The sequence below is a fragment of the Diadema setosum genome, chromosome 1 (genome assembly GCF_964275005.1).
Source record: "Diadema setosum chromosome 1, eeDiaSeto1, whole genome shotgun sequence".
Lineage (NCBI taxonomy): Eukaryota > Metazoa > Echinodermata > Echinoidea > Diadematoida > Diadematidae > Diadema > Diadema setosum.
The window spans coordinates 28,106,552-28,134,535 of NC_092685.1; the positions used below are offsets into that span (position 1 = coordinate 28,106,552).

Sequence of the window (27,984 nt, forward strand, 5' to 3'; positions counted from 1 at the left end):
GCTTTTAAGTGGTTCTGCACTTTCCCTTTACACGCTACTGGTTATAAACACAGTGAAGCAATGATGAGCTTGAGCTTGACAAACCGCAACAAAGAACACTGAACAAAAAATTCTCTAGCACCATTTGTTATTTCACACAATGCACATTCCATGGCCACAAAAATCTCTCCCTCTCCCTTCCTTGCACAGAAAAATGTAAGAGACAAGAGCTGCATGCTCCATTGTCTGAATTGTAGTAGAGGGCACGTATTCCTACACACCAAATTTACATGAAGGGCATTCTGTTACCATAGCAACATCTCTTCATTTCATGGGCAGTTGTCATTTTCCCCCTGAAATGCATAAGATCATACTGCCCCATTTAGTTGTTAACATGGTTTTGACCCTACAGCTGAAAAATCAATCCTTTTAGGCTAAATACTACACAATGTCTGTATGCCAGTGGGGATCATCCCCTACATACATCAGCTACACCCCCCCTCCCCCTCCCCCTTTAACAGATTAACAAAAATGTTATGCATGAGATGATAGAAAAAAACAACAACCTTGCATTAATCTCCAAAAGAATGATCTGTATTAAATGGCATATACCTTACAAGCATGCCACAGAAGAGACAGAGAGAGAGAAAAAAATAGCAACATGAGACATACAAAGAAAGCCCTCTTCTGCTTCTCTTTGGCAAAGAATTCATCTTGGTACCTGTTCTTTTAGTGTAACATATCTTCAGAAAAAATTATTACAAAACAAAGTCATTCTTTTAAGAGAAACACACACATTTCCCTAATGGTAGGCACTATGCATCCCCTCCATACGCTTAAGTCAAATGCAAAACAAAAAGCAAACAAACTTCTCTTTGAGCTATTCTATAAATACCCTTCCATTGTTTTGTAACACCTAACAAACTTCATGCCTAATGCTTTTCTGGGGGAAAGGTTAAAGTAACCTTCAACTGTTACCATACATTATTGTTGAGCTATTCCATAAATACCCTTCATTGTTTCGTACAACTTGACTAACTTCATGCCTAATGCTTTTTTTTCTGGGGAATGGTAAGTGTCCTTCAAATAATATTACCATACACTCTGATCTGGATTCAAGATGATCAATTTACAGACAGGTCTCTTTGCTTCGACCACACAAACAAGATTATTGCAATCAAGGAATTTCTGTCATATACTTGGCAAGCGTCAGATCCACACATTTCACATTAACGATCCATAATGCTCCGGAGAGGGCATACGCAACATGTAGCAGCATTCTCTCCACAAAACAAACATTTGGCAATGACTCATATGTGAAAATGGAAAAAAAAAGAAAGAACATGAAACAGAACTCTTATAGAGAACTTGACAGATGTCACTGCAGAGATAAATTCAAAAAGAAAAAAAAGGCAAGGAGAATATTTGTTGTGTAATGTTAAGTATACAAAATGGATGGACTCTGATTAACATTACTTTCATGAAGCGCTTCCATGGCTGTTAGAAGCATGTTGCTTTCTCAAGACCAACAACCCAAAGACTTGTTGCGTTATCATATTTTGGGCACCTGGACTTCTACTTGTGGGAACAGAAACATACTCTGTGATACTCCATTTCCCTATTTAAGGTTGACCCAAGCAACAATTGTTTTGACACAGTACTACCATTAAATATATGGAATCCCCAAGAATACTGCATGTAATTGCTACTATTTTCAGGGGAATTCCTCAGAAATGTATTGCAAATGATCACTTCTGAGTTGCTTCACGCATGTCGCTTGTTTCCACTACTCAAACAAACAAGCAATAAAAAAAAAAAAGTTTATCACTTAAGTGGCAAAAAACCCTCCAACTTTGAAACAATAATAAATAAAAATGAATGCCAAAAAAGGAAGAAAATAACTGTTTTAAATCTACACATTGCTCTTCTGGTCTACAGAAATCACACATTTATGGATTTGTTGTGATGATTTATGCAGGTCTACCTACAGTGTACCTGCACAGGGTGTGTAGACACTGATCACATCATCACAAGTTGTACCGACCAGCATAAAGGAGCGTATAGGATGCAGCCTACCCAATTTTTTTTTGTTTTGTTTTCAAAGCGAGTTCAATCTTTCTGAAAGCTTTTGCCAGAAGTGCAATTCTTGGCGGCCTGCTCTGTGAAGACAGCCGTCAACGTCTTCACATCCAGCCCTGAGATGATTTCAAATCAAATAACATGTTGGACACAGATATCTTTGACAAGCAGCCCTTATTTTCTCCCTTCCTCTTCTTAAAAAAAAAACAACAACAACAACAACCAAACACATGCAAGCTACATGGAAGACTTTTCACGCTTATAAATTAACACACCATGCTCCTTAGATGCACCTGTTCCAACCATTTAAATCTTTGAACTCTTGTTCCAGCAGCACTTTCCCTTTCGATTGATCCTCTTTGACTTGACATTTCTCAAATCCCTCTGCTTGATATACGTCTCTTTCACGAGTAAATATGTGAGCTTCGTTGGTGGTCTGCGGACGAGCTGTTCATGAATGACACAAAAGGATGCAGCATACTGTTTTCCACGTTACGCCCAATCAAACGGTCCTCTTGGCCACTCCGTGCCTGGACAAGCATTCGCAGCATTTCCACGTCCATCGACTGCACGTCTCGTGTCAACCTTGCGATTTTAAATCAACGCCACAGCACTTCCCACTTTCCTCGCCAAATCTCTTGTCCAAGTCAACTATATTGAAGAAATTGTGGACAAGGGAGTCTAGAACCTCAAATGTTGTAAGATGATGCTTTCTGGCGAGTGTCAATACTACGAGCCAAAGTTACAGAATCTCAAAGACGACAAACTAAAGTCAGAACCCCAAGCTCCGCGGGAAAAAAAGAAAAGAAGAAAGAAAGAAATGAGTATAATAAAGTTGCTTACACCGCTCTTGGGCAGAGGTATACAAGAGAAGTTTTCCACTTTTTTAATAATCAAAGTCTCAGACAAGCCATTGACTACAGATACTGCACCGTGAGCGACTCTTCCGCAACGGATGGATTTTCCCCATAGGCGCATGATGACACCATAAGGACAATCGCGAGTTCTCCTCGAAAAAACACAACCGCTTTAATGGCATTGTCTTGCACACACATTCTCCCACAGGAATGACGAAAAACATGCGGAAAACCAAACGGCTTCCCTTCACACTACGATGGCACAAATTACGTCTGTTTCAATTGCTTTCTGCCGAGTTTTTCTGTTCCACTCTTGTCTCTGTCTCTACAATACAAATGTCTTTGTAGGTCCTGGCACTTGATGGGCTACACTGAGCTGTCTTCGCTCGGTACCGAGGTTGGCGTGTGCTCGGCGGCAGACGGGGTCTCCACGGGAGTCCCAAAGTTGTCGAGCAAGCGCCGTATCAAGGAGCGCCGCTGAGGGTCTCTCCTCCGAAAACTCTGGATGAGAGAAGGGGAAAGAGGACATAAACATTAGTTTCTTGATAACAACACAAGTATAATCAACATATGCACGATTTGTATTGCAGCATGTATATAATACTCTTACATCGCTGACTATCATAACCTCGGGCCGCCTTCTCAAGCCTGGGATTTAAAGAGAGGCATGGATGGTGTGAGAGGAATACTCCTGACTATCAAAAGCAAGTAGTTTCAAAACCTGCATTCAATGTCAATAACAAGACAGAAGAATCATTCATGTCAATTCACGTCTCATCTACGTCGATATAGGGGTATTTGTCAATCATTTGCAAAGATAGAACTAACAGACACAGAGTTACAATACATCGCTATCTTTCAGGTCGGTCAAACTACAAACTGGTGCTACTATTTCTCATAGAATCTTTCCCTGTATGTCAAAACAGATCAAGCTGACAAAGAAGAACAGAAATGCTTTGCTTTAATGCTCTCCTGAACAAAATTTTAAAATTCTACTGACTCTTTATTATGTTGCACTAGGGACTGAAAGATTTGATTCTTGTATGGAGAAATCAATTGCTCTACTCGACAATAATGGGAGCCCGCGAGCAAGGAGCTACTCTGAAGCAAATTCTTTTGCTCAGATTCTGGCCTCCGAAAGAAGGCATGAAAACTCATTAGCAGTGCTTGGATCAGCCTCGTCACAAGTGATCACACCGCTGCCCTGGGACAGGCATGCATGACACTCGGAATTCAAAGCAAAGGAAATGATAGCAGCGATCTTTGGTGAGCTGATGGTTATACAATTGCACTTTTCTACTCCCCCCTTCATATTAATCATGACTCTGCACAAGTGAGATGACATGATTTGGCAACCCGTTAGATGAAAACAGACTGTTATGTTCTCTTCCTTTAATTCTGATTTTCAGATTGAGCGGACTCTACTGCATTGATTCGAAATCATTGCAAAGCCAATAGCTTAGTATACAAACAGCTCCTGTGTATCGACCGACTTTCAAAGATTTTCAATGCCTGAAGTTGTAGTAAGTAAAAATCAATACAATAGTAATGAATATGGTACAAGGGCATTTGGCAAACTGGAACTGTCTGTATGTGCTTTGTTCTTTACTCAGTAGTTCATTGCATTGTATTGCATGTTATTCATCAATGTTTATGCGAAGGGCCTGGCAGCAAGACTATAGCAGGAGTGAAGGAAATCAATATTTTGTTTCCAGGTATTGTGCCCTGCGCAGCTCCAATATCCGAATGTCAATACCACGGTTGACATGGATCAACGCTACAGCTCCGCTGATCAATACACTGCACGCTTTCACAGTGCTCTGGCTCACAAGGACTCCTATCTGTCCATTGTCAAGTGGAGCAATGTAACAAAGACTGCGCTCTCATACATGGATCAGCATTCAAGGTCAATGTCAGACGATTTCCATCTATCGGCCAGTCTCGTATGACAGAGCAGCACCACATAGAGAGAAGCTGGTATAGGAAGTGGTTGTTATGGAATCAATTGAAAGTATTGTTTGTGTGAGTTAAAGTACACTATTTCAGACTCGTACCTGCCCTCCAATCATGCTCTACATTTTTCACATTGGGTTAGGCATGCTGTGAGTAGGCACGTGGAACTTTGATTCTGCTACAGTTACAAGAGTCAAAAGAGAAGCTACATTCACCACAATGATGATATAGCCTTTTTATTTTATTTTAATTTTTTTTTAAATTTATTTATTTATTTATTTATTTATTTATTTATTTTTTTTTTTTTTTGGGGGGGGTTCAAACTTATGGAATCATGATCACAATATTTGCCACAGCCTCACTTACTCTTCTCGCGACGAAGTCATCTCCGATCCGCCGCAGTTCTCGCCCTGTCATGATCTCGGGTGCCACGGGTCGGGCGGGAGCTGAGTTGGCGCGGTCGCGGAACCCCACCACGTCTGGAAGCGGGTTGTCGCCATCGTCCGCACCGTTGGCCACATGCGAGGCCTCGGCACTCCCCAGCGAGAAGTACCTGGTTCGTCTTGCCTCTGCAGCGTTAGGGAAAGGAGCAAAGGGTGGACGGACTTATATCAGTTATGTGCTACATTGATACACATTCACATGGAAATCATAGAGAGGAACACTGATATCCCATTTGTGTGATTTCTAGACCAAGGCAACATCAGTCAAGAAACAAGTTTTGCAAATGACACAAATAATCACAAATCACAGTGTACAATGCAATAGCAAAGCAAACTTCCAGTGATAAATGCAGCACAAAGCTCTGTGTGTGCAGGCACTGAGGTAGACAAACACACATTCCAGAGCAAACAATTAAGGGCCGTAGACTGGCATAACCGGGGCAGCGCTAAACGAGGTACAGGAAATATATCACGACCCACTCTAAAGCAATAACACATGAATAGCTCACACCTACTTCTTAAGTTAAGTGGTAAATCCTCCATATTGCTGTTACTGTGACAGCAAAGCCTGCACTTCATAGTGTTTCCAAGTATAAAAGTATATGCCAGTAAGCTCCCAACTTTGCGATGCAGTTCACAAAATCACACCGAGTCGTCCACAAGCAGCTATCAGTCTGTCAGCCAGTGATAAGCTACCTATAGTGGGTCACACAGCTACATGTCAGCTCACCGGCACACCCACGCACTACAATCCAGCCTGGTGCCTCATAACGCAAACACCAACAACAGTCGTCACTCGTCCTACCCAAAAATAAATCCATGACAATGCAACTAAGCCTTGTGCCATGGCAGACTGTCTAACCACGGAAAAAGAAAACCTCACCACAGAAAAGCAAAACAAAAACAAAACTTGAGGGCCAAAAGATTTGCAAAGCTAGAGCCAGACCTGTCCATTGTGTCCATTCTGAACTGTGATGACTCGGCTCTGACGGCATCTCTTCATTGAAAATCCTCCTGTTCCAGCTGAACGAGCAAACTATCTTCATGTCACCAATCCTCGTAAAAACAAAATTGAGTCAAGTCTTTCTTTAAAATTATATCAGGTTTATTTTACTAAGGAACTCCAAAATCCTTTAAAATCGTCTCGGCAGAATATTTCACATGGCTAGAAAGGGATACCAAGTGCCTTCCAGCGAGTGCACGGCTTCCGGAGTTGCTAACTCTTTCCTGACTGCTATCAAACTGAGGTGACTCATTAGGACACGTCTTATTTTGGTTCCAGGCCTTCGAGGGACAACAACAAACATGAAAAGCCACGAGTCTTGCCATGTGATTGGCTCCCGCCAATATGAAGGTGGCAGAATCACCCACTGATCAGCCCCACCCCAGCTATGGAGGGGAATCCCTGATAGACCGTATTTAAACGATGACAGCCTATGGATTGACTTAGTTAATTCTAAGGAGCAAAAGGAGGTAAACACGCAGTCAAGTTCCAGCTTGCCCTTCAATGCCCTTACGCACTGGTAGTGCAATGAGCAACCTTGAAACCCCCCCCCCCCCCCTATTATTTCTTTTTTCTCTACAGCAATACAGCAATACCAAAACAAAGACTCTGGAGATTTACGAACAAAGGACTTACTTGGCAGAGGATGAATGCTATCGCTATATTGATCACTCATGTCCGAAGGAAAGACTGCCTAAAGAGGTCTTTGGTGTGCATGGACACGCAAGCGCTGCCAAAACACTATCCAAACTTTGTGTCCTTTTCAAGCTCTGACCTTCTAATTGGTTACTCCCTTTTGTGCACACTTCAAGGTATCACGAACAGCTCTCCCTCTCTCTCTCTTCCCTCTACTATGCTTGGAAGAGAGATGTTGCGCAAGATAACTGCATGATGAGCGCATGCCCCATTTGCCAAAATCAATAATTTCTGTTCACGGTGTTATACAAGCCACAAATAGAATCCTCAGAGACCAATCTCCATCGTGATATGTACAATCCCTACGGGGGCTCACCAAAAAAAAACATGATAGAACCCAACAAAAATCTGAGGAAAGAGAATCCTCAGCAACAACAGAGAGAGAGAGAGAGAGAGAGAGAGAGAGAGAGAGTGAGGGAGAGAGAGAAAGAGGAGCTCAGACCCAGCTGACTCATTTGCATACAATGAAAAAAAAGAGGGTGTGGCCTTATCCTCCCTTTTTACCCTGGACCACAACCCCGGTGCAGCCAAGCATGGAAGCTGCAACAGCAATAACCAGGGGCGCAACAGGAGCTGAAAGGAAAGAGAAAGAGAGGGAGAGAGGGAAGGAGAGATATTGGGGGGGGGGGGGGGCAGGGAGTGAGAGGGAGAGAGAGATAGCAAGGTACAGGGATGTACCTGGTGTACAATTGTGTGTGTGTGTGTGTGTGTGTGTGAATGTGTGTGTGTTTAAATGCTACGATTGTACCACAAAAAAGACAGTGACAGCAATGTCCTTGTCATTTCCTTAGAGATGCAAATTTCAAAATGTAAAACCTTCCTTTCTTCACCTCATTTCTTTTAATCATTTGACACACAAATCAGAAAACTTCATAGCTTCTAAAAACGGGAAATTGGGCACTCATATGAGAAAAAAAAAAGTTTTCCACTCTGATTACTGACCAGTTTAACATGTACGTATGTAGCCCTAAACTAATATCATCTATCAAGTTATACATAATTATACTTTGTCTAGTTTTTTTTTCACATTTAGATTTTAAAAAAAAAAGACAGCTCCACACAGCAATAATAGAGTTTGACTTCATCAGCCCATATTTTAAACTTGTGGTCATTTCCTTAAGAACACAGATGGGGCATAAAAAATTCTTTAAACAAAAATGCATGCTCACAGTATAAAAGCAGCTGTAAACTATATAGCACTACATCCTGCAAGATCTGCCCAAATCATACCCCCAACAGATGAAGTAAATACTACAAGGCCAAATGCAAAAGTTATTAATGCATTTGCTTTGCAAGCTGTCGTTACCATATAAGGAAAACATTTCCAGATTTAAGTTGGCTGGAGGGTGTTCCCTCACTGAAGTATTGCCCAATAGCTGAACTCTCTGATGAAATATCCAGGTCCCTGAACGATGTGATTATCATGCGAAGGCAAAAACAGTCCTCTTGTAGCGTAAATAGGTTTTTGTGCTTTGTTTTGTATCTGCCGGTAAATGATGAGTATTTGTGGGGGGGGGGGGGGGTACAATGAGTACATTGGGGTGTTTTAATGGATAGAGAGAATATTCTATTTAATACCCCTCTGCCAACCTCACTTTAATCCACACTGCACTAAACCGAATACTTGCTCAGACTATTTTTTCACATTCATGTCGGGCATTGGGATAAAGGCATAACAGATTGTCAAGAATGAAAAGGTTAGTCTTTTGCATACAGATTTCAGCCCAGACACCTTACAATTCCTTGCACAAAAATTAAGAGCAGCATGCAGTCATTTAACAAACTCCAAAACACAAGAAAAGAGAGAAAATTTGGTTGACCATAGGCAAATGGGCATTCACATACCAGCAAACACCATAACCAAGGTCAGTAAAGTACAAACAAATTGGGGCAAAAAGAGATGCTTTTTAATAAAACATTTCAAAGATGCAGTTTCTTGATCTCTAATAAAACTGACACATCCCTAGCTTATGATGCCCATCACCTATTCATGTTTTTCCCCAGCTAGCCCAAGCATAAAGTCACTTCTTCATTACTTTTAATCACTTTGTCGTGCCTTCAGGAAAGAAAAACACATCTTGTTTCACTCGATTAACACTGTCAATATGATATCCATCCATTACATCAACGGACAAAGTGCCTTCCAGGTGTGTATGACTGGTGTCCTTCAAAACACTGATGACACCATTCCCCCCTACCCATCCCCTTTAGAATAAGCCTTCACAGTGTGTTCAAGCATAAACATTATACAATACCTATTGTCTCCTATTGAGCTCCCATTCTCTAACCCCCCCCCCCCCCATCCCATAATCCCTGGTCCAAACGTGGAATGAGGGGAAACTTGCTCATTTGCTGCTCACAGGAACCTGCAAAGTCTCCCCCTCCCCTCAGCAAAATTAGAAAGTTTGCAAAAGAAGTCAACAGAGGAAAGATTACTTGAGAACAAATTACAAAGGAAAATGTAGAGATGAGAGCATCACAGCCACCTGTCCTGCCCAAAATAAGGGTGTAGCTGACATAGCTCAGGGGACCAGTCATAGCAAACAAATTATGAACAACCATAAAATCAATACAATGCCCTCATAATGTCTACCCCATGGCTCATATTTACATCAAATATGATATTGACTTCTTCTCCTGTGGATATATACAAGCCACATTCCTGAAAAATTCTTTTGCAGTGAGTTTACTCACAGCTTGTGATATAATCTTACTCACCGAAGTTGCTAGCCCCCCCCCCCCCCATCACAAAATTCTACTATTCTCGACAGGCTGCTGGATGCATTGACATCAACTTATTACAATGCATTACACTCTTGCAGCAAAGTTTTGATTATTGATCGTTAACCATCTGTATGCTCTGAGCACCAACCGGAACAGGAAACCTTCTAATGCTGTACATACATTGTACAGTCCAAAGTCCATGGTGCAGAAAGGGTTAATAATGACGCGCCACAAAGACCACAACAAACATCGCAAAGACTACTGAGGGAGGCAAGAAATTTTCAAGTATGATGCCTCCTTGTCACTCATTAACTGATAATTTCACACACAAACTATTCCCTGCTGAAACTTATTTGACATACAGTTTGCAAACACGAGCCCTTGGGATCGGACATTGAGCGATGTTTTGATATTATCCAAAAAACCATGTCTATGCACCGTGTTCAAGTGCAATGCCAGAAGACGCCCAAGGCATACGCAGGCAAATCCCTTACACAATACCACTTCAGGCAGCTTGCAGGAAATGGAACTGAACATTTTCCCATTGCTATTTCATTATGAATGTTTATGATTGTGTTATTTGGGTGCCATCATGTGGTTACTACAAATTGCATTACCCATTTATTTGTTGGACGACTGCCAAATTCAACAACAGGTCACATCAAAGCCAAAGTAGGAGTAAATAGAGCAGTTACAATAGCTGTGGCTTTACAGCTTAGTTGGTGCCTTGCTTGCCGAGAGGTGTTGTGTTTGATTGTTAAAAATAGAAGGCATGACCCCTGATGATACCAGCACATCTGACCCCACTTTGTTTGTCACTTCCCTTAATTTGATTGGTGACATGGGGCGCATGATTTGGCTTTTGATTGCATTGAGGTGGCAATGTTTGTGCATCTCTTTATAAGTGCATCCTAAACATTACCTTGCAACAGATTCAGGGTGTAAAGTTTACACACCTTGCTCCCCCTTACACAAACACACACATATAACAAACAAACACACACACACACACGCACACACACACACACACTTCCCTTCTTCTAGTAGTACATAGCATGCCCGGTATTTTTAAAGACTTTGCTGTCCCAAATGAACTAGTAGTATCATCAGGAAATCCTGATGATTACTGTAAAACAAGGATTTTTTTTATTGCAATGGATTTGTCAATCAGTTGCAATGAAAAACATCAGAATGAAGAATTTCATGAATTTGAAGGAATTTTTTGGTGGATAAAACTTTTGAAAATTTCACGAGGAGCCAAGACTTGCAAAAGAAAAATTAATGCAAAAGTTTCATCCTGTGAATGTTGCTAATAAGCAGCTGACAAATAATAGCATCCATTTATTGTGAGTGCCACGAGATATCACTAAAGCAATGCACTTGCTCTCAGATTTCCAATCTATAGAATCCACACAAACTTTGAATACCGGTACATACGATGTATATCCAGTTGTTGTACGACTCATCCAAACACAGACACACACACACTTAAGACGGATAAAATATTAGAAATTTTACATGAAAAAAATGTCAGTCACTTCAATCTACAACCTAAATGCAATTAATTGGTCCCTCATTTTTTTTTTTTCAAATCAAACACAAAACATGAAAGAATATTTTGATGAATTGGCACATTCTGCTGCCTTGCATTGTATTTTTTTTTTTCTTCTTCTTCTTATCTTGAGAATCACAGATGGTGTGAAAACTCACCAGTGCGTCTTCTGGCATTCTCCTCGGCTGATGAGGGCGAATCCCGCGAACAGGACGTATTTGGGATGAGGTGGAGCCGTATCTGTGTCTCATGCAGCACTGGCGACAGGGGCGGGGTTTGGGTGCTGGCGCAGACGCTGCCAGCGAAGAACCGTGGCGCCGAGCCGTACCCGGAGGACAGTGGGGAGACCTCGTCGTCCGGCGACGAACGGCTGTAGAAGGAGGAGGAGGAAGGGGTCGAGTGGGTCGGCGTGTACACTCCATGGCCCGACCCGATGGGGCTCAACCTCGGGATCTTGATTGGAGGGGAGGAGCCCATTCTGACGGGAGAGCCCGGCGAGGTGGAGATGACCGACGCCGGTTCGTCGGTGAAGGCGCTTGATTCCTCGTCGACGATGCTACAGTCAATGCCTTCCTCCTCCTCCTCTTCCGCCAGGGCATCCTCCATCTTCAAGCTATCCTCATCCTTCTGCATGCTGCAGGCAGGACGACTCTGGCCTTGGACGCCCCAGGGCTGCTACATACGTCCACTACCACTTCCTTGAATGGCTGGCGGCCACCACACACAGATACCTCCACGCTGTTGATACCATGCAGTGGGGTGCTCACCACATGAATTTCAATTTCATTCATAATACAGCAACAGATCTCTGTCGGTTGAAAATGAAGAGAACAGAACAGATCGTCCTTAATTCAAGCACACTACAGAATATGGCTGTTGAAAAAAGAAAGAAAAATGTACTGTACTTCTACTGTACTTCAACTCTATGTATGTGTTACTGTAGGGATTTATTTTGAACAATTTATTATCAGTGTATCCCCCCTTTCTACATTATCATCTACAAAGAGTAGTATTATTATGTACACATCCTGTCAAAGTCCCAGCTGTTCACTCATCAGATGGTATGTTTACATCTCTCTCCTTCCCTGAAGCATGCCCAGAATGAACTTCAACGAGGTCACACCACATACACGCACACAGCAAACATCAGATGAGCCCTTGATAACCACCAGCAAGGGAGGGAGACATTTCCGCATGCTGGCGGTTTACTACTCATATTCTCAACCCAGGATGAAGGGAGACACCCTCTAAAATTCTTGCCTAATTGATCCTGCATCAGCATCTCATCTTGATTACTAATTACCACAACAAGATGAAAATCGGACTTTTAAACATATCGACAAGCAGCTGACGCGCAGATGATGACGTCCCGCAAGACCAGATGCTCATACCTGGAAATAATCTTCAACAGGATCATGCGAGTGTGTGTGTGCGTGTGCATTATGTGGGATTGTGTATACAAGCGAGAACATTAAGAACTCTCACTCCCGCATACAATCAAAATCAATCATTCCCCCTCTCCAACCATTCTTGTGACGCAAATTGCTTGGGACACAGACGTATGTATTCCACGGAATAAAACCTCTCTGGTTACCCCTTTCAGTACCAGGGCATGTGTACAGTGTGTGATACATTGCTATGGGATTCCCTGTGCCAATCACACTCACAGCACACAAAGGGTTAAGGCAGGTCTTTTAAGCCACTCACAAACTGCCTGCTGCTGTTGTCGTCCTCGGTGTGCGCACAATTCAAGTCTGGACTTGCCCTTTTTGGGCTCCAAGCCATCTTTGTTTAGCATCACTCTTGGAGAGGGTTACCGCAACATTAAAGGGCTTCCCTGGTCCCACTCAAGGAGAGGAAACGGTTTGCCAGCTCTTCTTGCATGACTAGACGGTCAAGCGTATTGATAAACCTATTGATTGAATACGATGTGCTTTGTCAGTGGGCTAGAGAGGATGTTTTTTGCTTTCTGAATGGCTGCAACAGAACAAAGATGCAATGCTCACTTTCAAAGAAAAATGTACAGGCAGACTGTTGATGTGAGAAGGGATAAAAGCGGTTACATAAAAACTTGTAAACACATGCACACTTGTAAATTTACAGTCGTAGCAAGTTGTCCTGCCTTGTTTTTCTGTCGCAAGAATAATCATGCACCATCTTTTTGCACTTTTCAACCCGGATCTTCGTACGAAGTCAGGTCGCAGTGCAAAGCTGTTTATTCTCTACGAGCACACTAGCATCAAACCTTTAAAACACAATTACTGTACACAAGTGCCCCCAGCATCTGCTTGGAAATGATGACAGTAAGTACAAGAGCAACTCATAAATCTCAATGCCAAAATATTCTTACCCCCCCCCCCCTTAATGGCCAGCTGGGTCATCAATGTCTTTAATTTCATCCCCATTCAACCCCCCACCCCCCACCCCCCCAAAAAACACACACACACACACACACACACACACACACCCATACACAATTGGTTTCTATATTGTAGTTGTACACCATTTCCCTGCTGGGTACTAACATTATGTTGAACCCAACCTGGTTGGCATCGTGCCCAATTTTCCATGTCAGAAAATTTCGTTGTTGATCTCTATCACTCTTTGTTTTTCTAGCTCCTTGGTTGGTTGATGCAGGCTGTACACAAAAATTTGAAATGGTTAGTGTTTCACCTCTTCACTGTGGGTGATACTTTATTTCCCCGCACCAACTTTACCCGGCATCGCATTTCCCCTTGCCTCATGTGAACTCAAATAGCCTACGACTTGCGCAGTTACGAACCATGCAGGCACAGACGACCAACCTCTTGTGACAGGGACGGTCGTCAACCCTGCACATTAGTCATTCAGTGATATCATGTTTTGTTTACTGTTGGGCATACGTGTACATTCAGAATTGGTCGCACTTCACCACCTAGCATGTTTGCAGTATTACAAATGAGTTATGACAAATTGAGGAGGCACTTTACAAAAGACATCTCACTATGACCATAGGCAAATCATATAGTCATGACTCATCATGCAACTATGTCTGTTTTAATTACTGTGAGATCATCCTCCTCGGAATTCAATAGGTGTCTAAACAGATGTCTAAAGTAGCAAAATTTCATACACAAAATAAAGAAGGGAACTCCTGAGGAATTGTGATCAAAACAGCTCCACCACACACTACACTACATGTCATACTAGATGACTGGCTAGCATCCACCTCTCATAATGTCTGTTTTGCTCATATTTTCATCAGTCCTGTTGTACATTTTCCATGACTGCTTCATAGAAACATTCTCCATCACTATACATCACTTTCCATCACTCTGTTCAACACATGCGCATTCCCTTTAAAAACTTATGAATTTCATTCGCAGTCATAATACATTCCTTTTTCATCCTGCTCCACATTTTCATCTCAAGATCAGAGGGGTGCATCAAAATTTATTTGCCATCGTACCCTGCTTTTCATGGCACAATGACTGTAATTCACGCAAGTTCTATTTGCACATCAATTCCTGGTCAATGTTGTTCTCGATCAGCTGGAGAAAGAGGTGCTCAATCTCTGCTGTACAAAGGCAATCTGCACAAACCGCATCCTTTGTTCTGAAGTCAAGTGAAGGGACCATAGTCAGTTGACTCGGTCCCTGCCACTGCTGCTTTCTGCAGAGCAGTTTATTTACCCCAAATCTTTTGAAGTGCAAACAGACTCTAGGTTGCAGGTGACCTCATCCTCTAACTGTTTGTAAGGAACCAAAGGTGCACAAAAAAAATAATAATAAATCACGCACAAAGACGGATAGACAGACCCCAACAGACAGACTAACACACACAAATGAGGGACAATGCAATCAGTTTGTTTTTGTTGATTATTAGCCCCTCTGGATTTGGCAGCAATGATAACAAAAATAATAAAAAATCAAACTGCCATAAAAACAGACTTCGCCCTTTCTGAGGAGAAGATATATGTGGAAGAATGGATGACCAGACAGCACGTTCCTAGACAAGTGTAAATCACCATCAAAATGTGAAAATGGAAGAGACAAGTTTTTGATGGGCAGGGAAAAGAGGGTCATTCTCCAGCTAGGTCACGCACGAACCAGTTTTGCTCACACTTCTCCTGTCTACCACTTTCTACCATTTTTCTTTCTTTCTTTCTTTCTTCTTCTATTTTTTTTTTTTTTTTTTGAGCAGACAACAACACCCTGTGAGCAGCAGGGGGTGTCAGCGGGTTTCCACTTCGACAGCTAACTTGACAGCCTGCTGGGGAGTGGGGGCGGAGGGGGAGGGGAAGATAAGGGGGAGGGATGGAGGGGAGTGGTTTCCTCTCTGCAAGGATGAGAGAGAGATAGAGAGGAGTTTAGGTTTGGAGAAGTCATAAGGGGGTAAACTTTTCCCAGGTAAGCTGGTGAAACAAAAATGATTGAAAAACATCTGTCAGGGTCCAGTCAGGGTCCCCCTGGGGATATGCAGTACGCAGTCAGGTATGATCAGGGAGAGTATGATCTATTTTCACCTGGTGAGCTGTAGGTTTGGAAAATAAGGATGCTACTCCTCAACACACAACAACAGACCAGTGCCATCAAGGGAATGTAGAGCAGGTGGGGGTTGTTTCTTTGTAATTGTTGTCTAGCATTTCTCTTTTTAAGGGTTTGAAAAAGAAATCCTCACACAGACTCATTAAAACATGCACTACACAATTCACTCATCATTCCTATTCCTACACACACAATCACAATCATAACAATACTTTGTTTGGATGCAAAGCAAACATGCCACAAATTCATATTTGCATCATAAATTGGGGTCCTGTTTTTCTACAAATTGCATTCGACATTGCCCTGCATGACCTTTGCTCATGTAAAATGCACTGTTTTGATCCGATAGGTGTGTTATGCATCTCCAGGTGAAAGCATTTGGGCAAACGGTAAAGGTACCCCCCCCCCCCAACTCTCAAGCTGCAGTATGTTCTTTCACAAGGAAACCTCATCACTGCCTCTCCTACCAGAGGAGCTCGGATCACATTACATGTGGTTGTTTTTCAGATTGCAGATTTTTCAGATCAGGATGGAAAATGGGAATGAGGAGAATAGCTGAGGCAAATACTCTTTTCTCCATTTTTTTTTTCTCCTGGGTTTTTTTTTTTTTTTTTTGGGGGGGGGGGGGGCAAGCCCTGCCTCGGTCCCTGCCTCCATTATACAACTTTTCGCTTTTCTTAACATTTTGCGGTTTTAGATGTTTGGAAGACTGGATCTCAGTGGATAGAAGAAAACAAGGAGACCCAGACATCACGGCTGTTCCTGCTTCTCGTTTCTTTCTAATTTCTTTCCATCATCCATCCCCTTTCAACCCAATCCCCCTCCCTCCTCCTCCCCCCTCCTCCCCCCCCCCCCCCCCAAAAAAAGTGTGACTGAGAAGAAATCTTCACCTATGACTACTGAGGAAGTAAATCTTGGGAGGACCCTGGCCACCTCTGCCTATTTGATGAAAAACAAGTCCGGCTTCTCTCCTTTCTCCCACTTCAAAACATGTTTGCAAGAAGGATTTAGTACCAGAAGGTCACAAGTACAAGACTGCAGCAATCTTGGTATGATACCCAGGGAACATAAAAAGCAAGTTTACGGATACATTTCAATCAAGCTGTATTTCACTGTATAGAATGGAACTTGGTCAGCCATTGGAATCATATATTTTGTTGTTGTAGTTGAAACTGTGAAAATCTGATATATCACACTAAAATTACCTCCTTGCACAGTGCTAGGAATTTCACTTAATACCAGGTGACCTATATGCAGTGAGCTCAATTAAATGGCTAAACACAACAAAACATGAAAGTGAAGAATTTCAATTTTATTATTTTTTGCCACTTCAATGGATATGCTTGATCATACATGTATCTCATTACCACCCTTGCTAATGAGCTACTGAAATGTGCTGGGATAACAACAAACAGCATGCGACGTGATCTGAAACACACGGAAATGTGAATTCTTTATATTTATCAGGTAAATTCCAACAGTACGATTTAAAAAGGAAACCTTTTTACCCTCTAAAATAATACATGTGTTTAGAAAATGGGGATCGTAAGTGCAGTGAATGGGTTTGGATGGACCTGGTAAAGGAATTGACTGAGAGGGAAAACCAGAGAAAAAAAAAAAGAGGAAAACAAAAACAGGCATGTATGAGAGAATGGGAGTCGGAGAGAAATGGGAAACTGAAACTAAGAGCAAAGAAAACAAGGGCAAGGGAAGGAGATAGCAACAAGTCGTGGCAAGACCGGAGCTGGATAATAGAGAATACAACATCTTCAGATGAAATCGGTCAAGAAAAAATATAGGTCTCACGTAGAGCAAGTCACGTAAATAGGGATATGGACATTGCACCCTATAATGGTGTAAAATCTGTGACTCATTAAAAGTATGCTGTATGGCATTTCATATTGTTCTCACCCTTCCATAAGTCAGTTAATGTTTCTTATATTCATAGGCAACAATTGCCTGGCATAGTGAACTGACCCTTATGAGCCAGTTGGTAATGATGCGTTATCCATATATTTTTCTTTTTCTTCCCAGATGTTTTACACCTTCATGTACATGATTTTCTTATTTTTCTTTTCACTGCTTTATTTGTTGCTGGTTTGGTTTCTTTCTAAGGAACATGCAGCATAACAACTTCTGCCACAAACCGAATTACATTGCGCCCTCTGCTTCCCTGCCCCCCCCCCCCCCCTCCCCCCAGCCTGATACCTTGTTGCTATGATGAATTCAGGAACACTGGACTGCTGCCGCCTGGTTCAGGGTAAACTCTGACCCGACTGATGGAATGATTTACGAGGTAAATCCCTTTTTCAGAAGAGACAGGTCCATGCATCTTAAAACTTCTGAGGAGACAGTGCTTTCCCAAAGGGCTCGCTGAACTGGATGTGACCGCCCCTCCTCCTATCCCAACATTAACCTCCAATGCAGTACCCTAAAATAAGAAACATTTGCACCATGAAACTTTCACGAATTGCCACTGGCATTCAATGGATTGCGCAAAAAGAATAAAATGAAATTTTTGCTAATCTTTGCTCCATGCAAAGTCCTTGAAAGTTTCATGCATGCAAAAATTTCTGGTTTTTCAGTACTCCTCTGCATTCAAATATGATGTAATGAAGTATCACCATCACACATTGTACGCTGTAATGAAATGCAACATCCTATATATCATAAAATAGCAATCAATCGTGTGTACAGTAGTAATGCAGCCACCAATATATCAAGCGAAATACAGCGATCTGGTGACGTTCAGACTTTCTGACTCTATTCAGCAGATGCTAATAACCCTAGTCAGACCACTTTCACTTCAACACGACCGCAACTTCAAGTTCGCAACTACTGGTACCTAATCCTACGATGACACGAATGCATGATGGTTTACTTGTCATAAACAATGCTATTTGAGACGATGGGGGCTTATGGAAAATGATAAATGACTCAAACAGTATCTCCACTTGAGATCGAGTTGAGATGGGAGAGGATTAAATTCTTTTTAAGAATGTTAATTGGCATTGTTTACACGATAGTGCATGCATCAGTCTCCTTCTCTGTCTCGTTTTGTTTCTCCATGTCAACATCAAAACACTGATTGGGAAGACCCTGCAAGAAAAAAAAAAAAAAAAACATGTGTAGGGCCTACTAACCCTTAGACAACTTCCAGGAGTGAAAGCGACCCCTCCCATAATTTTGCACTTCAGCAATTATCTATATTAAATCGCTGCAGACAGAAAGTCTGCTGTGTCAACTAGTCCACACCCACCTTTCTCTCTCTCACTTTCTCCCTTAAGAAAGAGACTGACGGACAGACAGACTGATAGAAAAGACACCCTTTCCTTCATCACATGCACACATACATTTTACACTGTCTTCTTTCTCCCTCAAGGATCTCTCAAAGCACAAACACACAGCCTTCTTTTTTCAGTTCTCTTATGCATGCACACAAACACACACTCACACACACACACACACATTTTCTAAAACATACACTTTTCAGACAGACATAAACCCCTTTCTCTCCCTCTCTCTCTCTGTTTTGAACGGGGAGAAATCTGTCCAATTGAGTTACTTGTAATTGGATCACACCAATGTGACCCCCAGTGTTGGGGACAATGGCAGGAGTACCAAAACCAAAACACTGCCCCACCCCCTTAATCCTGGAGCCAGTCAACCAGCCCCCTTAATGCCTCACGAAGTTCAGGTTAAGGTGAATCCCCACACTGGTGGGACATTTCTGGATTGTCAGTGCAGTGGATGCTCGCTCTTTAGTAATTGCTTTCTGCTCACCAACGGAATGCACAACATCGTTTGCTTGATTGTTTTTCTGTTTTCTTTACACTGTATGTCTGATCTTTGTGAACTGATAGAGTTCTTACTTAGGTTCACATGTGAGCAGCTGTCTCGGGTCTTTCCTTTTTTTTCTTTTTTTTACCATCAAATGAAATATCTGTCTTTGCAGAGGAACGGGTCAGAGCGATCAGGCTCTCAAGATCATGGAATACGCAACACATTTCTTCAAATGAGTGATATTTATTTCTGCCATCCACTGAGGATGAGATTTTCATGCCAATTGCGAACACCGTGTACAATCAGCGACAGACTTCATGTGGTAGATTCGATCATGTTCTTGCTTTCATATCACATAATTCAACAATAGCACTGTGATCATATTTTGGCTGCATGGACAACTGATTGGCCCCTCCTCAAGTAACAACACGAAAAAGCATGATAAAAATTCTTCTAAGATGATAATTGGGTCATATCTTAATTATACATTCATTCTTTAGACTAAAGCAACAACTACACTAAAAACACAACAAACATGACACATACACTCACATAAGAATAAAAATATGCACCATACCCTCAAGATAAACACGGACAAAGGTATTCATAGCACATGCTGACTGGTTAAGTGCACTTGGCTCGAGATAAATCATGTCAATAGGTTTCTGAAGTGTCACATGCCTGAGTGATTAAACAGCACCAGCGCGAGGCAAGAGAGAGAAAGAACAAGAGAGGGAGACACAGCAAGAGGGGAAAAAGAGAGGGAGAGAGCGCACACGAGCCAACGTTATGCAGCTGTCATTTGTATGACGCACCTCTTGACCCCCGGGATAGGTGCGTCAAAGTACCAATGTGCGTCATACCTTTTAGGTACCATGACGTACCCTCCGTCACAAAAAGTGACCCACCTCTATGAGACATTGACGCATTAACCAGTCAAAATGGTGACGCACCTCTTCGTGAAAATGACTGACCCTTGACGCACATGTTATTCGCATTACGTGCCAGACTGGAATGCTGCAGAGCTCTGTGTGCGCTCACGCAATTCGCTGCCTGCGAACTGTGTACACCGAACGGAACTTCGCCCGCGTGAATCCCTGTCGCCTACGGACTCTGGATGTTTACTTCGATCGCCGTGGTACTGTATCCCCATGTTGTGGGCGGCTGGGGAGCGTTAGTATAGTAGCTTAGCTGCACACTGTAGCCAGCTGCCACTACACTCCAGTACACTGTTTCGATTCGAATCGGGGTAGAAGCGTTCCGTTGTGCAATGTCTGCTTCTTTTTCTCTTCTTCTTCATCCGCTTGTCCCTTGCCTCCCAAGTATGAAATGATTTTTAGAGTGTTGTGTGTGTGTTTTTTTAACGTTATTGCATCATTTTTCTGCAAGGAAGAGGTGAGTTTCTGTTCGTGTATTGATGTGCACTGCAGTATGTGCAGGTGAAAAGCGTTCGAACTGTCTTTCCCGAGTATCGTGGAAGCTCGATGTATTTCTCGGCCTATCAAAGGAGATCTCATACAACAGAATACTTATAACAAACTATTTTCCGGTCAAAATGAATTGATTTCCTTTGTTTTGTATCGTTTATTGACTTGATCCTAAGGATCTTGTCGCAATACCGAGTTTCCAATGTGTATTTATTTTCACCTTATTTTCGCGTAGCTTTCGGTGCTGTAAACTGTTGCTAGGGCCTAAGCCTACTACTAAACTTACCGTTCTCCACTGTCGTTTCTCACACATCGTTTGGTACGATTTCTTCCATTTTATATCACTTTATCCGTTCCCTTTATACTTCGAAGTATTTGACGTAATTCTTTCAAGTGTCTCGCACTGCTATTTTCGTAACGGCGATTTCTCCGCTTTGCTGCAATACTTTTTCGAATCGAAGCGACGAAGTTTGATACCAGCCGCTGTAGTGTGCCGTGTGTTGTCTTTTCTAAATATTTGTGTTGTTGGGAGGTGTTGATACTTTGTATTTGTTATTCATTTTTCTTAATGTTGATAGGAAAAGGCTAAAATGGTCTGAGTGATGTCTGATGGTGATGATGATAACTATGCTGGTGTAAAAAGACGGCTTACTGTGAATGCTGAGCGTACGTGCCGTTCGTTCCATTTTACTTTCCCTCTTATTCTTCTTTCCCCCTTACTCTTCTTTTCCTTTCCAAGAATGATAAAAAAAAAAGAAATTACATACACCTCACAACAAAATAGAACCACGTGCTACCAACCTTCGTAAAGTTAAATCTAAATGTTCAATATCAGCAAAGAATAAGGGGAAAGCACGAATGACAATAAATTAGAGCGAAGAGATTGTTTTACATGCAGTCTCTTCGGCTCGAAGAAACTTGACACCCCACCCCTCTCCCCTTGTGGAAATTTCCACAAAAGCAGGTGCCACACCCAGGTGCGTGCCAGACGGAAGAATGCGCGCACTGGAATAAACAGCGTGTAAATATCATGGAAATATCGATCGAAGAACCAGCTCATTAGTTGAATTAAAGGAATCATTGCAAAGATATCGTGATTCTATAGCCTTTCTTTTGGCGCATAGTAGGAAACATCAAACAGTCGAATATAATGTACTTGATCGAATATCTTATGTTCCCTGAACAATAAAAAAAGATCGATTAATCAGTCAATTAAAAATGCAACTGAGCCAGAAATACTTAAAAGGTCTCGTATGCCCAGAGAAATTCACTACGAGTAGGTTCAATGAGATGCAGTCATCACCTGGTTATAGACAACAAAATCATGACAATTAATTTCAGTTCACGCTCATGATAACTGCTTATTACTTATCAAAGTTTTGGCTATCAACATTCGTTCGTAGGTGTTTTTTGTTTGTTTTGTATGTTTTTCCTCGTGAAAGACGTAATGATTTCTTCGTATCGAACGTAGACTGCATGTTTACCGTTTATCCAAACAGTAGGCGCCTAGGCGTACTTTCTGAATATATTCAGAAATTTCTATCAACATTTTAAATATATTACAAGACTCCCAAATACCAGTTGAAAAAAATTAAGAAATCGAATTTTTTAGATATGAACAACAACAACAACAACAAAAATGCGTAGGAAAAAACCACTTCAACCTCGAATGACTTCGAATTTCTCTATAAACCGTTCCCTAGTTCATGGACATCCCATAGAAACGCGTGTTTTGATATACACGTTGCTATGGCAAACTATCTAGTTTCGCGAAACTACGGCCTGGCCACAATAATTTTTTCCGTAACCTCCCGCCTCCCCTTCCCCGATTCGAAAACAGCTTGATTGAAGCCCCTGCCTATTTAAACACGAACCTTATTAAACCCAAGTTAGGTACATGGTTTATATGGCTAGTGTTTAAATAGAATTTACTATTTTAAGTTAATGCAGGTTTTAATCGACTCTCAGTAATGTTAGTTCCATAATCGTTTGTATGTGTTTTGGGGCCTGGCCTCTGCCATGCCTCGCCTTCTGCATACGTATGTACGCGTGTACTGTATGTATACATGTACCACATGGTCGACATCACGCACGTGGTTTTGCTGCAGGTTCCACGGTCGACGGTCGATGCTACACTATAGTGAATGCGATTGAAGGATAGCGAGCTTCGCGATGCCGCGGGCTGTATGTGATGATTTTAATCACAAATCGTGTTTGGTAGTGTGGTTTTGGAGCAAATTTGTACTCAAACTTTCTGAAAAGACCTTTAGTCTGACATCAGATAGAAAAAGAAGACATACGAGAATGAAGTGAGTATCAGTATGTTATAATAAAACTGATTGAAAATTGTGTCATTTTCGCGTTTCCAGGAGCCGGTGAATTCGGCCGACTCGCGATCGCGAGTTTGTTTTATTCTGTTACGGAGGGATACCATGCCCCATGCAAGAAGCCTCGCAAAATTACATGACGGTCCCATTAACGAACCTTTTGACACACTCTGGTTAAATGACCGACTATGACGCACATAATGGGTCAGTATTGTGACGGACATTTTGCTCCCGTGACGGCACCACGCGTCATCAAATTGGTGGTACTTGACGCGACCATGACGCACATTTCCCGGGGGTCAAGAGGTGCGTCATACAAATGACAGCTGCATTAAGGTACCTGATCACGCAGCCGCTTAACGTTCGCTGCTCGCGTGTTCTCAATGAGCCGAGCACACTTTTGGGACATAGTGTCAGGAGCTGCCCACACTTCAGTGCTGTAAATAGCAGCAACAAAGACACAGAAAACGTGATCATCGTTCATAAACTGGGTTGGGGTCGAGGACGTCCTAATAGTAATACTTGGCAATATTGACTTCCTTGTACATTATAATTATATCTTCATACCGTCGGGTTATTTTCTGACCTGCAGAGTCAATGCTCGCTGTTTTAGCCATCATTTTGCTTTTTTCTACCCCTCACTGATCTTTGCTATTGCCCTTGATTTGCTTGCTTGCCTGCCAGCTGTAAGCTACCTAATCCTGTGCTTAATTCACTTGTTGTGCGGCCAAATTTAATCACGCCTGCTCGTCCAGGTCTGTCTTGGGTGCGCAGTCGAACGCCGTGTTTTTATTTCAGGATATTGCCCTTCTGTGCACGAGCACTAACGAGCACATGCCAGATCAACACGTACATCAGGCACTCTCTCTCTCTTTCTGTCTCTCCTGTGTTTTTGTTTCGATCATGGTTTTCAAAGCTATTTTGCAAAGAAATTCTGTGGGTGGAAGTTTTACAACTGGGCATGTTCAGACATGTCACAACAATCATGAGACGCAATCTGCAAGGTTTCGCACACCCGAGTTGCAGATTATGAGTTGAAGCATGCAATAAGACAGGAACATTTAAGTGTAGGTTTATTCAACAACAACAACAAGGTGACCATCACTTGGTCCAGGGTTGTTAAGTGGTGGACATTACGTAGCACACACACACACACACACACACACACACACACACACAAATTCTGATACATTCTTTACCTTCTGCATACATATGCTCTGATTACACAGGAAGGTTTGTTTTGCACAATCACAAGGTTTGTCGCTGAGCGAAAAAGCATTTTCTTTAATCACTCTCTGGAGAGAAAATGCTAACATCCTCATGAATGTAGAACACTTGTATAACTCATCTCAAACAGTGTGACATAGTAAATCTCACAATGTACTGTGCTGTACACACAGAAAACAAGTCATATACCATTTTAAAAACAAAAACTACATGAGACAGCCTCCAGCATCCTTGGTATCAAAGCTACGGGAAAACAACAGCACCAATAACAACAAAATCTTCCCACGTAAACATAAGAAACCATTAGAGCTTTACAAAGGTTTTGCTTCTATAAAGACACCATACAGTTGCATGCTATGCAACAACCACCCATTCAAAATCACTGCTGCAGAAAGTGAAAACTCTCCCCGTGGCAGCGAGCAGCTGCTGAGCGTTAACTACACCACTCTCGAGTCTAAATAACAGTATCCGAACACCGACCAGTAGATATATACCTCACACTCTGCACTAACATTCACCAGCAACATCGCGAATCAGCTGAGCAGCAAAGAGACACTGCGCACTCGCCTTGCTACAGCCGCTGCATCCAATGGCCCGAATGATGCGTTTAACGATGGAATGACCTACGCCCAGCCATGATAACGCGCCGCCACCAAGTCATGTTACACTCATCCACGAACAACGTACGCCACAACGAAAGCCGAGCTTCAGAACATGAGCCAATGCCATCTAGAGCTACTGCAGTAAAGTGCACGGGACAAATAGAAACCAAAGTGCGCCAGCTATTTCCTGTCATGGTGTCATGTCCATGTGCTCATCGTATGTGGCAGAGATGTAGCAGCCACACGTTCTTAGATTCCACTCAGGGGACTGGACTTTACTCAAATTTCTTGCAATGATAGCCTTGTCTACTTCTCCTACCTAAACAGCAGTGGATCACAGTCCCAGACAATTCACATAATACAGTCAGTTGTGTACGACGCACAGTTCACGGAAAACGGAGAATCCCCTTTTCCAGGATCAACAATGACATTTGTAAAACATGCGTATGATGTTACAAGCGTCAGATTTCTGTATGTCCAACTATCAGTCCCCTCCCCCAACATACACAATTTACAGTACAAAAAAAAACAACCCAAAACCAAAACACATAGCTCCATACAAATCCGTGTGTGGTATCATCGTATCATCATGTGGAATACAATGCAGGGAGGTATTCTCTCTCACACCTCCCTGTACAATGGAAAGACAGAGTAGAAAAATACAAGCTTGCACTACCTGGAAAAAACAAAACAAAACAAAACAGAGGAAATATCAAATTTGTGAAAATACAATGCCTCAGGCACCCTTTTCAGCTGAGGTATCAAAACTTGCCCCCTGCCCCCCCCCCCAAAAAAAAGGAAGGAAAAACACACAGAACTCCAAAATGCTAAGAACACAATTAAAGCATTACGCAGAATTCTACTGACCAAATAATTCTGAGAATGGATTGCTTCCACTATGAGCTACAATGTAGTAATACTGGATAAAACATGGCATAGTAATACTGGGTAAAACATGGCATAGAAATATGCAAAGAGAGGGTCCTGCCTACTGGAAGGATGAACAACCTCTCGTTGACTGACCCTTGCCAACTCCCATCTCTATGGTACCGTGCACCTCTCCCGATACACTAGCCCAGCCCCATGCCCAGGCTGTCAACTGATGTGTGAGGCCAATACGATTTCGTGGAAAAGGAACAGAACCCTGCCAGAAACACACGGCTGCACAGGACAACAATAGCGCCGACAGCCCTGTCACACAAGGCTCTTTTTACTGGGAGCATGCAACAACAGTCCCTACCAAGGACAAATAATCGCTGTCATCAACACTAACATGTTCAAGCAAGGGGGAGAAGAGAGGGTTGGAGAGGGACAGAGCAACAATCGATCAGGGCCAGGGAAGTCAGGGGATTGGCCTCGCTAGCACAATAGGATGGGGCTGGCTAATTGGCACATGTCCCAAGTTTTGACCTCTAGGCTTTGTTGTTGTTGTTGTTGGTCTTTTTTTTGGGGGGGGGGGTAGGGATAGGGAGGGGTATGTGCTCATTCCCCCCCCCCCCCCACTTGTCAAGATCCTCCTTTTGTCCTTTGTTGTCATAAACAAATAAATCTGAACCCGCTTAACTACCACTTGTAATGACTTGCCTGGTGCCAAAGATCAATGGTAGGGGAGGGGGAGGGGGCAGCACGAGCATCTCACATGATTGTCCCATCTGCCTCTCACGTCACCAGACACAATTCATGCATATATCTATATCACATCTTAACTGACCCTTCATCACATCTTTATGACATATGTAGTCGTCATTTTTATGACTAGGTATTACTTCAAAATACCACTGACTACTGTATACGCCGAATATTTCGCGAGGTTTTTATTTTCGTAAATTTCGCGAGTCGGGTGCTTTTCGCGAAATTAAAGACACGCGAAAATATCAACTCTGATCCTGATGTGAATGTGACGTACGCATGTACATTTGTCCGTTCAGTACAGGACTCCATGATCACGAATTTAACAACTCGCAAAATCGTCGGGAGTTCCTGACTCGCGAAAATTTAGACTCGCGAAATATATGGCATATACAGTATGTTAAATAGACTGGTCTTTTAGCTATCCCTCATACATCTCCAAGAATTATTTTTTTCCTCATATAATGATGCCCTTCACTTCTACTTATGTAGAAATTAATGCTTGTTGTTGAATAATTAATACCAAGTCCAGAAATTTCAGCACAAAATACAATTTCAGAATTAATTATTAAACAAAGGCTAAAATGTTATTACTACAAGTCCTCTCAGAATAAAATAAAATCGAGCACAAGTGAGAGACTTGTTATAGATTTAAAAAAAATATATATATACATATTTTTGAATCCTCACCACAAAAAAAAAAGAGTGTAATCAAGTCTCAAAGTGAGCTTAAAGTTCAAAAGCAGGAAACAAAATTTGCTTTCTTGGCTTACCAAATGAAGTTTGCTGGTATTTGCACAAGAATATCGGCTTCTCCCGATCTTTGCTTTTCCAAAGTTTCTGCTGATCCGCGGATAATAAAAACAAAATCTTTATCTCCCAGAACATTCCAAAGGAATCCCCGGCGAATAGTCCGTACCAAAGTCAAGACACAGTGGCTGGCTTGAAATACATCCAATGACATGTGAATAACTTCCTCCACTTCTGCCCAGTACAGTTCGTCTTCAAATCTTTCCCCTGCAGCAGAAATCTCGAAAAATACCGCCAAGTGGGCCGGCATACAAAAGCATTAACACTCGTCTCACAGAATGACTATTCAGTCCTGAGCAGCGGTTGTAATCTCTCGCGGCTGGTGAATGAATGAAAACACACTACCGATCAGCTGAGCTAGGGGTCA

The 27,984-nt window shown here is 42.2% G+C and overlaps 1 pseudogene; it reads right to left on the reverse strand.

Annotated features, from left to right (window-relative positions):
- Positions 1–487: 487 nt before the first annotated feature.
- Positions 488–27,984, reverse strand: LOC140235253 (uncharacterized; annotated as a pseudogene).